Raw genomic sequence first — 16,731 nt, forward strand, 5'->3', positions numbered from 1 at the left:
ACCGTGATAGTATTAATTTTTTGAGAATTTTTTTATCTTTTCATTAAAATAGATATATTAAAGACTTTTTTGGTACAAAATTGAGAGGTGGGTTTTTTGAGGATTTTTGTAAATAGTTAAACAAATTATAATGAAAAAGTACATTTGGATGTTACTTATTAAGAAATTGCTTATTTTGAAAATGTCAATTATAAGAAAAAAAAACCATTAACAATAGTTAAAATAAAAAATTCATAATAAATGTAATATATTGAGCCAAAATAATCAAACAAATACATGTTTTAAATAAAAAACTAGTCAATAAAAAACCAGAACTTGTGTCTGAATAATTCATAAATTACTTATAAAAGAAAACTTGTGTAATATGATTGAGTTAATTTAAAGATTGGATTTTGGGCAAATCATCTGTGTCTATCTGGTATATGCGCCCTTTTCTTGAAGACAATGGTTTTTTTTATCATAATTAAAATATGGGATTTAGGAACCCAACAACAATCATCTCTACTTGGCCAGTGTAATGAAGAGTTAGGTAAATGAGGATGCATGAATTTTACAAGGGCGTCTTCATTTCTTTCATCAACTTCAAATACCAAACCAACCCAGTTAAACATCATATTTGCAGATATAATATTTTCCTGCAATGATTTCTTGAAGATATTGATTTGAGCCAGTAAGGTTGAATGTTAGATTAAATTCCTCCTGCTCAGAGACTCTTGACATATATGCTTGTTGCATCCTGTGGAATAAATTGGTGAAATCTTGTACCAGGTAAAGTCTTTGCATTATTCAATCGGAGAGTCAATGATTTACGGACTGATAAAATATCTTCACCTTTTAAAAAAAAGAAGTGGATGCCAAATATGTTATCTTTTGAAAAATTGAACATTTCTTCAGCATTCTGAATTTGTAAGTTAATTGGACATTGAAGACTGACACTTGAAACAAGTCTTTTAACTGTTCCACCAATGCATGGAAAGTTCCCATGTGATGTTGCAAAGAAATTCCATTCACATTGCGTCCCAAAATCTTCAACATGATGGCATAAATTTAAAAAATGTTTGCAATTTTTGTATTGGCCAGCACAACCATCAGAGAAATAGTGGATTTTTGTGGTATTAGGAAATATTTCTTGTACAAATTGGACAGTTCTTTTTACTATGCAATAAATAAATCCAGCATCATGTGTTAAGTCATCAGATATAAAACATAAAGACGTTGGTTGACTTTTAGTAGCACCCTCATCGTTTTTGTTATATATAACTACAGGATGTAGTGTGCATTGCTGTTGGTTCCAGTGGTAACTCTGGATTTCGTCTTGTATGAAAAATTTAAAGTTTTCTGCAAAATCAACCAAAATAATAATTTCATTTATGGGTATAGATGACTTTAATGTATTTAAATATTTACTTTGTGCTTTAGCAATATAAGAGTGAGATGTTATACTATCAAGTTTTCCACTAAGACTTTCAATGAATTCGCTTATTGTAGATGTATAACTTAGAAGCTCTGCTCTATCTGTTGTACTCAACTGTTTGTATTCAATTATTTCATCTTCATCAACTTTATCATTCTTTTCAAATGATCCTTCATTTTGCAATAGGTTTGCAGTTATATAATTTATAATATTTTGAATTCCAGGGCAACGATTACATCTATGGACCATGCATTCCCTTGACTCTCTGGTACAAACAATCTCAATAAGTTCATGGTAATTCTTCTCCAGTTTAACTGCACTTAGCATAAGCTTTAGGTTTTGGTGTATTACACATATACAAACAGCATGGGTTCCTTTTTGACCAGCATAAATACACCATTTTGGCTTTAACTGAGCAAATTTAGAAAATCCTTTTTTGGATTGAGGGTGCTTTAGTTTGAATTCAATAAAAAATTCCTTTAAATTTCAAAGAAGTAATCACTTAGATACATGTTTATTTTTGGATACACTGACAAAATCTTTTACACCTGGCAACTGCCGATTAAACTGATCATTACAATAGAAGCTTTCCACCTTATCAATAATATCGAATTCAATTCTAACAATGTTAGTTTTTTCTGGAAGTGTTAATATTCCTTTTTCAAATTTAAGTTTTCTTGCTTTAGTTATGGTTGACTTTGATATATTAAATACTTCAGTTGCTTTCCTTAAAGACCACGAATCTGGAACCAAAGTTGAAATCTGAATCTTTTCTCTTCTATTTGCTGTTTTCAATTTTTCTTGCATTGAAAGTATCAATTTATCTAGATCTTCAGCTTTCTTTTGATGTTCAACGTTGGGCTCCTCAGTAACATCATTTTTCAGGTCTGTTGCATTAACATTGAGGATAACTGATAGCTTTTTTGACATAACATCAGTAGCTTGCATTAGTTTTCTTTTCCCTAGAGAAATTTTAGCATGTTGTGGAACCCCATGAAATTTTACTGGTGATACATCTAATTTATCAAAACTGGTGTTTATAAGTTCTTTTTCTTGTGCAATTTCTATGTCTTTATCAAAAAATGTTTGTTCCAGAAAATTATCTTCGCCATTGTGGTCCTGTAAAATAGACCAATCATCTAATTTTTTTTACCATTTCTTTTTGACATGACGGACACATTTTAAAACCAGGTGCTGTTTCAATACCAATTGATGATCGATGCAATTTTTTTGGGAATTAGCAAACCGGTTAAGTAAAATTTGCTCATGATGTAAACAGATTTTAACATTAACGTTTAATATTGATAGCCCAGATCTCCATAATAATAAATTTCTATTTCTTTCTGATTAGCTTGATAAATCTTTCAATCCAATTGATTTCGTGTGCACCATTTTTTGACATTGATCATTTGATAAAATACCAACTGTACACAAAATCTTGTTCATTTTATTTTTTTCAATTTTTTATTTAGCTGTAAATAAACACAAAATACACAGATATATACATTTATTAAAAATGGAAAAAACTTTTATCATTAGTATTTTTAAATATGATAATATGTATTTATTTATTTTTTACTTTTATTTTATAATTTTTTTTTAATTTAATAATTAGCTACAGAGAACAAACAACAGCTGGTAAAATATCAGACTAATACTAAGTCTTAGCATTTTGATATTGAGTGTTTCTTCTGTTTTAGTGAAAGATGACATTATATGACATTAATTAGAAAGCAAAAATTTATTTTGAAAAGATATATTTATTTGAATTAAAGTTTCTTTAAACAATAGCTTAAAAAGTTTTCTTTTGTATAATATTTGATGACTAATGAAAATTGTCAATGTCAATTAATTTTAAAAAAATTGTGAACACTGACCTATAAAACTCATTTTTTCACATATTACTCATATATTTTTACAAAAAATTTCAAAAAACCCACCTCTAAATTTTGCATTAAAACACTCATTAAAATATCTATTTTAATAAAAACATAAAAAAATTTACAAAAAATTAATGCTACCATGTTTACCAGACCTCCTTTCTGTCTTTGTTAAAATTTCAAAAATATCTGTAGGTGAAGTACAATCCCAATTTTTATATAGTTCTTAATATTTTTATTAAAAACAAATGTCATATTCTGATTCCTCGTCCTAAAAGCTATACTAGTGCTAATTTCAGCTTAATTACATGTTTAGTTGAACAGTAACTTGTAAAACAAAAACTATAGTAAAATCAAAATGGCCGCCGAACATAAAAAATTGCTAAAAACTGCTGATTTTAAAATAACAATATCTCCAAGACCTATTCGACACTAGTGCTAAAATTTTGCAAGATAGTCTATGTTATTTAGGTGACCGTTTTTACAAAGTATGAAGAAAATCTGAGATGGTGGGTTACATGCCTGTCCCACTTTCTCATGGAATACCTCAAAAATATTGTAAATTATTCTTCAAGATTGCACAAAATATTTGATCTTTCTTGCCTTAGTTTCATATTTTATTCTTTATTTTATACCTTAAACTTAAAGGAATGTTAATAATAACAAAAAAGTGTTTTTATGATTTATATTATTTGAAAAGTGTTAATTTAGGTGTAATTTTATGAAATCTTTATTTAGACTAAATAAATTTTTCATAAGTCTAAATAAATCTTAATAATCTAAATAAGTCTAAATTTTCCACAAAATTACATTCTTACCATTTCACATGAGTTTTTAACAAAGAACTATAAAAAAAATTTTCTAAAAATTTTGAAAATTAGGTAAATTTAACTCTCAGTAGCTTTTGAGCTTTTTTGAACATTACTTATATTATTAGTATATTATATCATTACTTATAAGTTGTATATGTTCTTCCATATTTTCATTGTATTGTGGTCTATACATATATTTTTTATGTGTTGTATATGTTCTTATGTGTTTTTTAAATTACAACTTACAAATATTAACTTGATAAATTTTTTTGTATATTTAAATTTCCCTTAAATAAATTAACATATATTAAAATTAGTATGTATGTTTTGATTTTAGAGTCTATGGACCTCTTGTCGCTTGTTCTTAGAAATGATATTGATAGTTAAACTCCGAAATCATGTGTTTAACTTTTGAATCATAAACTAAGAGACACCGCAAATTTGGAACTACAAAGAATTTTTTTAATCGGAAGGAAAAACATTTAATAACAAACAAAAAGCTTGTAAGTTGCAATTTTTTTTATTATACTTATTCACTTCCAAGAAAGCTTAAGGCAGAAATTAATTGAATAAAAATTTACTAAGAAAGTGAGAAAAAGGGTTAACAGGCAACTTATAAAACTTATTTCCAGAGCTGCAAAACATGCCTTTTAGAAATAACAAAATCAAAATTTCATGACTAACTAGGACTATTTTCCTATTTTTCAAGGATATTTGATTATAAAATTCCAGGATATTACCCTCCAGAAAAAAAAAAATCATGACTTTCCCAAATTTTACCTAAAAATTTTTTAGGATTTTTTTTAACAGTCAGAGCATTTTTTTTAAATGAAAAAAAGTATTTAAGTTGAAAAGGTTTGAAATAATAATTTCACTTAAAACTCTATACCAAAAATCTAATAATTATGTGTTTGTGGATTTTACCTTTCTACAAAACCTAAGTCATAAAATATTTCTTAAAAATTAACTTTATTAATAATTGCTTTTTTAAGTACTGAAAATCTAAAATTTGGCGTTAGTAACATGACAATAAAATATCATCAAAGGAAAATGTCACATTTAAAATAATGTCTACTACTTGTTTAGCTTTTTTTCAATCAAATCAAACTCAGTATCTTCCTATTTTGCTTTAACTTTTTTTAACATAACTTTTTTTTTTATCAGATTCTTTTAAAAGTGTAGTTTTTAGTTACTTTTTTAAAAGTTACTTTACTTTTCTGCATTAGTGGCAACCTTGTCAGACTTGTTTGATAAGAAATCAATTTAACTTTGAACAAGTCTGCAAACAATTTTTTGCTTTAATGCCGCATTTTTTTTCTTTTTTTCTTTTGTAAGTTTTTGCAATAGCAACTGCTTGCTTCTCTTGCATGATGCTGCATCCCTTTGCCAATTTTAATGTTTTTATGTAAAGTTGAAGTCTTTTATGTCAAGTTTGAAAATAAAGTGCATCATTTTTTTTTACAGCATTTTTGAGGATAAATTGTCATTGACTATATCACCAAGAATTTGACTATATCACAGATAAACTTTTGGTACCAAAAGTTTATCTGTTTGAAACCCTTTTAGAAAGGTGTTAAATTCCTGATACCATTTCAAAAAATTTTAATTTTGATGGTAAAATAGGATCATGTATCGTTGCTTTTCATCACTGACAACTTTCATTAACGACTCCAGGTAGTTCAATTTTTTCAAGACTACCATCAAATGTTGTTACTTTGAACAGTGGGGTAACTTTGGACAAAAACTCTACTAGAAAGAGATTTACTCAAAGTTTTTTTCCTCTGTTCAAAGAAACAACATTTCACGGTACTAAGATATGATACACGTTTTTTGTAATCATCAAGAAAGCTTTTCATAAACAGTTTTCACTTTTGCACCACCTGTGTCCACAAAATTATAGTTGATATTAATCAACCATATATTTCTAATTATGTCTTACAATCAAAGATAGTTAGTTGTAATATTAACAATTTCCTGAACAAACTTACTAATTCAAAAAATTTCTTAGAAAAAGGGTTTAATTTATTCATTTTTACAGTATTGTGAACAATAAGATAAATTTGTTTAATCATTTATAGCAGTATTTACTTACTTTGTTTAAAACTAAAAAGATATAAGACATGCAGCCATATTAGATTTTAAACAAATTCAAATGACTTTTTTAGAACACAAAAAAGTTTTTCATTACAAATAACAAATTATAGATAAAATGATTAAAAATTGTCAATAATAAAAGAAACATTTTAAAAACAATAAACAAAAACTTAAACAGAAAACTTACTATTTAGTTGCTTTTCTTTGTTATAGATTTAGAAATACCTTTAGGTTTTTAATATATATCGGCTTTTAGTTTATGATTCGAAAGTTAAACATCAGTTCCTGAAGTTTAACTATCAAAATCATTGCTAATAGTATGAAGTTGATGTACCAAGGATTTTCTGAAGAATCTGATTTTATAGAAAAGGATTTTAATGCTCTGATTCTTTAATGTTTTTAAAAATCTATGTGGCTATTAAAATAAACGTTTTAGTAATGCTTTTACCATTTGTGCTAAGCAGGTTCGGATGAAGCTTTATTGGTTTCTTTTCTATAAACAAAATAGAAAATTGTTTAATGTTAACTTATTATTTGCAAATCTTCAATAAAGTAATGACCCACAAAATAAGGACTCTTTGTTATATTATACTGCATTATAACCAATTATCCTTGCAAACTTATTTTATAGTTTTAAATTAATCATTACAATTTTGGTACTACATAATTATGAAACAGGAAAAACAATCATTTACAAAATCTAACACATATTTTCTTCCTTTTTAATCTTTATTTATTCTTTATATTTCCTAATATTAATTTTTTCTTTGCTATAAAACAATTTTTAAATAAAATATACCTGGATATATATTAGATATAGCTTGACTAACAGGGATAGGAAGTACCAAAAAAGCTGCTTTCAAAAGTTAATAATCACTATCTATTGCTGGACTTTGGTGCCAACAAACTCTAAAAGTCTATATATAGAGAGAAAATCTCAACATTTAAGCTATAGAAAAGACCAATTTTTAACCTGGAGTAAAAAATGTTCAGTTTTAAAACATTAAATTCAGTGTTAATTTCTTTTAATGTAGCCTCTAAATTTATTTTAGAGCTCTTGTATACCTGGAACATATAGTGATTAAAAGCAGTCTTTTTTGTGACATCTTTTCCCAAAAAGTACTCAAGCACTGCATTTAAAATGTTTTTGCATTGGTATAAATTTTTAAAAATATTACTTCATTGTACATCCTTTGAAGCAATCATGGCAACTCCAAAGCTCATCTTTTTTTTCAAATGCAATTTGAGGAATTCTTTCGCATTCACGATGAAACCAATTTTTGCAATTAAAACATTGAGCCATTTGCCTTAAAAAATTGTACTTATTAATTGTTTCAATAAATTTAATGTATGAACATGCAATTTAAAGTCATTGCTTTAATGTAAAATAAAGAATGCTAAGAAAAATCTTTGCAGATACACTTAATACTAAAAATAATGTTTATGTTAAAAATATAAAATAATCTTTACAACATATGATTTATTAAAATTAAATTTCAAATTTTAGAGTAATGCTAATGTGATAATATACCTATTAAAGATTTGTTCATCTTCATTTGTCCAAAACATACGACATGAGCAATGCAGAGGGATACGAAAGTTCTTTGCTAAACATTTTTTAAACAGTGAGGGATTTTCAGTGACTGGAAATACATCTAACTGGTTCTTTTGTATACAGCTTAAGAGATGATTTCTCATTTGCCCTTGTTCAAACATAATGGAAGTTGATGGTATACTTTTATTTTCTAGGATTTGTTGAGCCCAGGCAATGGCATACAATCCGCAATCCAAAAAATTAGTTTGTTGTTTAACTAATACATACTTTTTCTTGTTATGTAAAATAGAACATATTTGCTTTTTTGTCTTGACAGATATAGAGCCATGGAAAAGGCTGTCAAACATATAAATCTCACCTGGCTTAAAATTGTATGTGCTCACACAAAGCCAGTGAAGATTTCCCGAAGATTTCCAGTGAAGAACTTGAACAAAAGGAGTAGACTCATGTGTATTAAAAGCATTGATTTGACCCTTAATGGGATCCTGTAAACCAACATTAATTTTTAATTGAATCAACATCATTTGCTGGCTAAAATTAATAATTTTGTCATTAAGTATTTGATATTTTTCAATTTCAAATAGTTCAGCTTCACCAATCAAGGACGATTTGAGACTTTGAATACATTGAAACTTGGTTTAAAATTGAACATCATTATTAACTTGGCTTAAGGTGGTTTGAAGGTATTTTTTTCAGCCAATCGTTATCACAATAATTTATATCTTCCTATATTTATGAACGGTGATGCACTTGATGAGTCACCTACTCTTCATCTTCTAGGATTAACTCTTACTTCCAATCTTTCTTGGAAACCATATATCAAATCGGTTGCAAAATTAGCATCTGCTAAGGTTGCATCTCTCTATCGAGCTCGTCACTTTCTTACTTCGGATTCTATTCTCTATCTCTATAAATCTCAAATCCGGCCTTGTATGGAATATTGTTGCCATATCTGGGGCGGATCCTCTAATGATGCCCTTTCTCTTTTAGACAAGGTGCAAAAACGCGTTGTAAACATAGTTTTCTTTTTAGACATTGTGTGCCACATTTTTTATCCAGAATAGCCTAGAGATTTTTACTTGGATTAAGATCTGGACTTTGCGCTGGCCATTCAAGTAACTCAATTTGCTTTTGGATAAAAAAATCTTTAGCTTTCTTAGACGTATGTTTAGGGTCATTGTCTTGTTGGAAGATAAAATGTTTTCCTAATCGTAGTTTTTAAGTTGAAGCAAGAAGATTTTTATTGAGAATGTTAACATAAACCTCAGAGTCCATAATTTCATCAATAAACTCCAATTTTCCAGTTCCGTTCCAAGCCATCGATCCCATACCATAACATTGCTTCCACTAAATTTTACTGTGTCTCAAATACAACTGAGTGTAAATGCTTCACCTTTTTTTCTCTATACTTTTTGAGCTCCATCGGACTTCACAAGATTAAATTTTGACTCGTCTGTCCAAAAGACATTCCTCCTGAATGATACCGGCATATTTACATATTTTTTAGCAAATGCAAGCCTTCATTTTCGATGAATTTTTGAATGGTTTCTTGCGTGGACCTCTTGCTTTGAATCTACTTTCTTTCAATCAATTTCGAATAGTACATGAGCTCACTTGTAACCCAAAATCTTTCTCAAGGAGGCTTGACACTTTTGGTGCTGATAAAAAGCAGTTTTTTTGCACCATCTTGACAATTTGTCCATCTTTTCTTGATGTTGTTTTACGCTTAGCTCCGGATTATGACTGATTTTGCACATATCCAAACATATTATACTTTTTAACTAGATCGCTGATGGTTCCTAATGCCATTCCAGTCGCTTTATTTATCGACTTAAATGTTTTACTGCTTGAACAAGTCAATAACCGAATTGCGCTGAGCTTGGCACCATTCCTTGATTTTAACTCCCATACTTAATAATATCAATGGTAAATCAAATGAATTTAAAAAAATATCAGTCAGTCATTAAAAATTACTCTTTGTAAAACAACAACATTTCTAAAACTATTGATTTAAAAACTTTTTTTAATAGTCAATTTCAAAACTTCGTTTATAAAACAATATGTTCAAATAATTATTTTTTTGTTGAAGTTTTAACACTTCTTCGGGAATTACTAAATTTTAGCAACACAAGTTAATTACCGTTGATTAATTTTTTGCTAGATAAAATCATGATTAAATTTGCTTTTAGAATAATTATATAAGTATTTATCAAAAACATGTTTTTTTGAAATAACCTGACAAAGTTTATTTTTTACAATAAAATGTTTTGTTCGGACACTTATTTCTTTGACTGTATATATAAGAAGCAGGTATATATAAAGACACCTAGAAATCTGTCAAGTGCTTTGTGCACCATAGATTTAATATGTACTTTCTGTTTTTGATAACATTTTTGATTAGCTTAATTTTACCTGTTTATCTCTTCTATTTAGATGACTAGAATTAGTAGCTACAAAAAATGGCAATCAGGATAATAAAATATTCCCAGATTAGTACTCTTTGGAGATGTCAAAAGGGGGTTTGTCCTCAACAACAGTATGAAAGCACCTCTGATGACAATTATTCCATAACTACAATTTATGAATTAAAAGTCTGGCTTAGATGAACCAGAAAATAAAACAACTAACAAGGAGTAGTAGATGTAAAAGGCGACTTTGGCCAATTATAACAGTTAATTTTACCCCTTCAACTATCGCATCACCATCTGGTGATGCGATAGTTGGAAGACTCAAAGCCTTTTTTTTTGTGTTATAATTAGAGGCAGAGGTACTATCTAATATATTGTTTAGAAAAAAACAATAAGATGGCTGAATGTTTAACTAATTGATAGAGGTAATGTGGATTGGGGCAAAGAAGATGGAGAATCGAATAGGAATAGTTTTAACTAAGGTGATTTTGAAATGAAGCCCCTTACCTTTGAAGAGGTTAGTGATGTAAATATTTTTGATAGAAAACAACTTAAGAGAGTGAGATGAGCAAATGCAAGAAACATTAAAAAAATTTCAAACCACAACACTTGAGGTTGTAAAAGATATAATACCATGACAGGGAAATGTTACTGTTGAGGTTTTACCTGTTAGTAATATTATTGAGGTTACACTCATATAACAGTCTCCTCGCTGATAACTTTAGATTTAACCAAAGTTATCAGCAAGGAGACTGTTATACCACAAAATAAAGAACTTACTAAATTGGATAATCTTATTGCCTTAAAGAAAAAACTAAAAGATCTCATAATTGAAAAAAAACAGTTTTATCGATATGTATTAAATGTTAAATATTAATAATATTGATAACAATTAAAATAGAATAAAACAGTAATAAAAAAATAATAAAGAAATTTTTTTTCTGCATGAACTTAACTGTTGTGTAACTTACCGCTTCAACATTTATTTTCTCTCTGTACTCAGCCTTTACTTTAACATTTCGGTCTTTCCCTTGTTGACAGTCAAGAGTAGACTGTGAAGCTATAATAAAAGGAACTCCAGATTAGGAAAGATCTTTATCTTTATAAATTAAAGATTATGATTTTTTTTTAAATAATTAATAATAAATTATGATTTTTTTTTGTCAATTCTATAAAACAAATAAATATCTAGAAGTATAAAATAAAATATAAAAGTAATAGAAATGATTGTAAAAAGTAAAATATTGATATTTACTTTTTACTTTTCTACCTTTTTACTTTACATTACTTCCATATCTATCAGCAAAACATTTTTCCAGAAACAGACTTCTGCTTACTATGGTTAGAAACCATTGTAAAAAGGTTTTGTCTGACGAGAAGCCCACTATTCTCGTCAGACAATAGTGGCAGACACTATACTCATATTTCATCTCAAAAATTAGGCTCTTGTGACTTCTGGAGAATATTCAACAGCAGCATGGAATATACAAAATTGAAGACGAGCAGTCAATTTAAACTGCTAACACATGGAATTGATGATCAATTATTTTTTTTGGATGGCTAAAATTTTTATTATTTTATTTGTTTAATTTTTATCTTAATTTTATATGCACAAAAATAAAAAATAATGCTTGAAAATTAAAGAATTTGTATTCCTTAAAAAAATATATAATTTTAAATAAAATCAATGCATTTTAAATGAAAATACAAATAACTAACATTCAAATTACATCTATACATACATCTTTTATTTTCCATGTAAGTATACATATACTTCTATTTACATTGTTAGATCGATTATTAGAACATTTTAAATTTGCAAACCTTTTAATTCCTTTTCCATTCTCTTGAGAATACTGAAACATAACGCACTGTGTGCAATACTTGATGAAATTTTAGTTTTAAACAAACATCTCTATATGTATTGAGAATGTGTCGTTCTTCAAGAGTTTCTTCAAAGGGATCTAAAGGTACTGTTGTTGATCCTGGTTCTGCACATAGTGAATAAATGAAAATGAAAAATTTTTGAATAATAACTATATTTCAAAATTGAAAAAAATTAAAACTTGTTTATTATACCAAAAAATTAACTTCAAAATTAATATTAATTTTTTTTGTAATTATTTTTCTACTTAATATTTGCCATATGTAAAATATAAATAAAAAAATTCATTAGTTAATGTCATAAATCAAATGCAAATAGAATGTAACTTAGAGCAAAGTTTCAAGTTTAAGTTAAACTTAAAACCTGCATCAATTTTATATAAAAGCAAAAAACAAAATATATTAACTTTTAAATATATAAATTAGGTATATTATCAAAAAGTATCAATTCTTGATACCTAAAGAACATTTAAACAAAGTTAGTTAAACAAAGTTAATAACATTTTATCTAATGTTTTTTTAAGTAGTTTAACTTTACTTAAGTGCAAATTAGGCTTAAATACACTTAATGACATTGATTAATGTATATTATTAATGTAAATAAATTGATGTCATCAATTGATGCCATATTATATTAATATATTTACATTAAATATAAAATCTTACCAACAAAATCTTCTAGATCTAATGAGGAAACAATCTCACAAACATTACAATCTCCCAAATTATTTTTGTCCATTTTAATTAACTTTTAAGTTTTTTTTGATAAATACAATATAAATATCAATAAACAAATATTGGTAAATATCCAAAGAATAAGCTTCGTACGAAATTTTTGATTTTAAAAGTATGGTGAAAAGTTTTTCGGACGTGTTGAGACGATTTTTGCGTCATATTTGATATCCATAAGTTTTTCCGTAGTCTGTAAATTTTAAAATCTATGGCACCTCCTTTTGGTGCATGCTAAAGATCGCTTACCATTAATAAACTGCAGCTTTTCTTTTATATAAATAAAAATATCACCACCGCATTTTTTTTGTTTTACTCTCTAGTGAATAACAGCGATACCTGGTAAAAGAAAATTTGAGTTAGAATTGGCTTTGTTAGAATTGCACCAAGTTTCAGTAATGCTTATTACGTTAAAAATATCGAAAATATCCTCCATATTATTTGAAAAAGCTTCAAAATTTTTGTTCATATTTCCTATACTATGCAACACATTTAACTGGTCGCGCTCAAGAAATCATTTCATTCCATTGTTAAAAAAATAAGAGCAGTTACTCTGCAAAGAATGAGTCTCATTAAAATAATTTAGATCTGGGTCAGAATTTTCATCAATCACAAAATTATTTGTTTAGAAAAAAGTTAAAGTTGTTTCAAAATTTAGTTCACTTGGAGCCATTTTAGTTATAGTTAGTTATAGTTTATTATAATCTTTCCCAGTGGGTACACGACGTCGATCCAACGTTGAAATAACGTCGATCAACGTTGATTAACGTTATTTTAACGTTGGATCGATGTCGTGTGCTCACTGGGTTTGGTTCTAAAAACAAACTTTTCCTTATCTCCGTCGTTGATTCACTGAACGAATGAAATAATTAGTTTTGGGCTAACAAACTCTCGCTTAACTTAAAAATAACAAACTACATATTATTCCATAAAAAAAACACAAGAAGAAAACCTTCCTTATAAGTTGCCTGACCATATCTTAAATAATAAGTTAGTTAAAAAACGAGCCAGTATAAGATTCTTAGGAATTTTTGTAAATAACAATTTATCTTGGCTTTCTCAAATAAGATATATTCAATCTAATATCACAGTAAAGTTGGTATGATGTATCGAGTTCGTTCGTATATCAATAAACAAAGTCTCAAACTAATATATTTTGGATTAATTTATTGCTTCATCAGCTATGCAAATACATCATGGACAAGTAGAAAATCATCAAAACTTTAAAAATATTATAGCTTACAAAAACATGCGTGCATTATTAGAACTGACTGTCTACTTATTTAACGCGACACCGGTGTCGCGTTAAATAAGTAGCTCGTTAAATAAGTAGACAAACAGTTCTGCGCATGCATAAAAACGCTGAAACACTTAAATCTAGGATCCTAAAACCCAGCGTTAAATAAGTAACATTGCTTATAAACGAAAAAGATGGCTGACCACGATTACTCTGTTGAAGATGTTAAAAAATATATTTATGATCGAACAATTAAGAAATATATGAGTTTAAAATAGCGTAAATCATTTCTAAAATATGTTTAAAAGTTTCAGTTTACTGGTATGTATTATTATTTTTGTATTATTGTATGTATTAATAATTTTGTATTTGGATTTTATCTTTTTTTGATGATTTAGAATTTAATCTCAGATAAACTGTAAACATTGAATACAAATGTAAACATTTGCGTATAAATTATATACGATTGTAAAAATTGCAGTTATAATTCTGCAAATGATTAATCTTCAAATCATTTGAAAATTAGTCATTTGCAGAATTATTGTTCATTTGACAAATAAACATATACAAAAGTAGGTACGTGACAATTGCGTTTTACGGAACCGAATTTTGTGCTACAATTTTGTGCCACGATTTTCGTAGTCTCTTCAAAGATAGCGTGCTTGAGGAAGGCTTTCTGAAATAACTTTTTAGTATTCGTTATCAACATAGATTATTTTTAGAAAGAAGAATAGTTGAAGCTTATTTTCGATTTGGTTTTAATTATACTCAATTGATATATTAACGAGTTTATTGATGTCGAAGTTTTGGTCGTACTTCTGTGATGAAATTGATGTCCAGAATATAGTCTTTTTTTTTTTCTATTCAATTTTTATTTTTAAGTCATTTATCTACCATATTTCTGTAACCTACCATATACCTGCCAAATTTCGTTGAAAAATAATATGTAGCAGTCAGTTTTGTTACCTAATTTACATTTTCCCTGATGTTAGCGCGGGAGACAGAGGGGTTCATTGATTGTTTTTATATATATTTTATATATAACATTCATATTACTAATATTATTTGCAATATTTAACTTGTCATAATGTCATAAATTGATATTATAAACCTCGATAATTTATAGTGAAAATATGATTAAAAAATTTGTAAATTCAAAAGAAATTGTTTTATTAAAACAATTTTCAATAAATCATAAAATAAGACTTAAATTTTATATTTCATTTAGAAACAAAATGGAGAAAGAAAATAAAGGTTTCACATAGTATTTCATATCATATCCATAATATAAATTAGATATTAATCAAATTAGTTATGAATCATATTTAATTTGAAGTTTGAACGTTGTCTTTATTTAACAAGGAATCCCAGCCGGCAAACAACGTTGAAATAACGTTGAACTTACGTTGAAACCTAACGTTGAATTTGCGTTGATTTAACGTTTAGAATGAAAGTTCAAACATTATATCAACGTTGATTCGACGCAAAAAAACGTTACAATAACGTTGAATTTACGTTGAAACAACGTTAAGAATGACAGTTTTTTTAATGTTAATTTATCAACGTTAAACCGGCTTTTAAAAAACGTTTTGTAATCAAAGAAACCTTTGATAAAAACTGAGATCAACATCAAAACGCAGTATGCATGTCCAATAGTGCTGTTGCATTTCTCTATTACATTATTAAGGTATATTATGGAAATTAAATCTACTCATAGTCTATACTTAGACTATTTAGAACTTTTTCAGTTTAGTTTAGTTAAAATAGTAATATTAAAGCAAGAGATAAAAGTTGTTTTATTGAAAAATATATTTAAATATTACGCATATTTACATATAGTTGAATAAAATCTACACAAATTTCTTCTCTTTTCCATCACCTTTTTGAAATGGAGCGTATTTTAGAAAATCAAACAGTATTCAATTGACCAAGGTTTCTTTTGCTTCATTGAATACAATAGAAGAAGCTGTAAATAAAAAAAATATATATTTAAAAAAATCAAAAAAGGCAAACTTGAAAAAAATATAAAGAATCGGAAGGTGTTACAACTTATAAAGGTAATCCATTTACAAAGCCATATAAATTAGTGTTTCTAAGTATATTTTTCCACCTTTGCCCTTCATATCCGTAGAGGCCATAAAATTTTTTCGAAAAAACTCTGAATTTTTAAAAGGTAATTTAACTGTTAGACAGGGCCGTCCCGAAGTGGTCTCTCATGGGGAGGGGGGGAGGATTGAATGTATTTTTTGCCAACTAGAGACACACACACACACATAAAAAAGGGCCTCAATACTTGCAATTAGCCAACTATAGTTCAAAACTTGCTAAATGTGTCAATTTAATTGTTTATATGACAGCTTTGGAGGTAGTGGGACACCCCCTACACTTCCAGTTCGGGACGGCCCTGCTGTTAGATGATTATTAATAATTTTTTCAAATATTTAATTTAAATGAAACAACCTTTTTTCGAAATAAATTAATAATCAAAATAATAAATTTTTCTAACATTGAAAAGTAATTATCGGGGGGGCCACATATAATTTTCATAAGAAAAATAGGATTTTAGAGGAGAATTTGCACCTAATATAGAGGATTTTTTTTGTTTTAATTTAGGTTTAACATTCATATTTTTACACTTATGGGGCTTGGACAGAGGTCAATAATGTCATTTTTCATATTAAATAGCATGCATTTGCAAAAGCAATTTTTAATAATCCC

General features: G+C 27.5%; 1 long non-coding RNA gene across 1 annotated transcript; it reads right to left on the reverse strand.

Moving 5' to 3' along the window:
• Window positions 1-11,138: 11,138 nt before the first annotated feature.
• Window positions 11,139-12,445, reverse strand: LOC136076372 (uncharacterized). Its single transcript, XR_010636214.1, has 3 exons — window positions 11,988-12,445; window positions 11,434-11,723; window positions 11,139-11,223 (listed from the first exon to the last, which is right to left on the reverse strand). It is a non-coding gene; the product is annotated as an uncharacterized LOC136076372 (long non-coding RNA).
• Between the last annotated feature and the right edge of the window lie 4,286 nt (window positions 12,446-16,731).

The sequence above is a fragment of the Hydra vulgaris genome, chromosome 02, assembly GCF_038396675.1.
Source record: "Hydra vulgaris chromosome 02, alternate assembly HydraT2T_AEP".
Classification (NCBI taxonomy): domain Eukaryota; kingdom Metazoa; phylum Cnidaria; class Hydrozoa; order Anthoathecata; family Hydridae; genus Hydra; species Hydra vulgaris.